This window comes from Penaeus monodon, chromosome 29 (genome assembly GCF_015228065.2).
Source record: "Penaeus monodon isolate SGIC_2016 chromosome 29, NSTDA_Pmon_1, whole genome shotgun sequence".
Taxonomy (NCBI): Eukaryota; Metazoa; Arthropoda; class Malacostraca; order Decapoda; family Penaeidae; genus Penaeus; species Penaeus monodon.
Genome location: NC_051414.1, coordinates 8,345,418 through 8,345,641, shown reverse-complemented (window position 1 = coordinate 8,345,641; position 224 = coordinate 8,345,418).

The following is a 224-nucleotide window of genomic DNA, read 5'->3' as shown; positions in this document are numbered from 1 at the left end:
TACAAAGAGACGGGAGGGATATGGGAGAAAGTAATCAACTACATACGGATTACACCCTGGGTTCAAGTTACTTACGCACTACCTATGTCTTTTTTTCTATAACTTCTTGGAAAACGAAATTTGCTTTACGTATTTCTCGCTTTGTTATTGCATACAAAGTGAAAGAAATTCCGGTGATATACATTCGATTATATATAAACATACACATATGTATGTATACATGA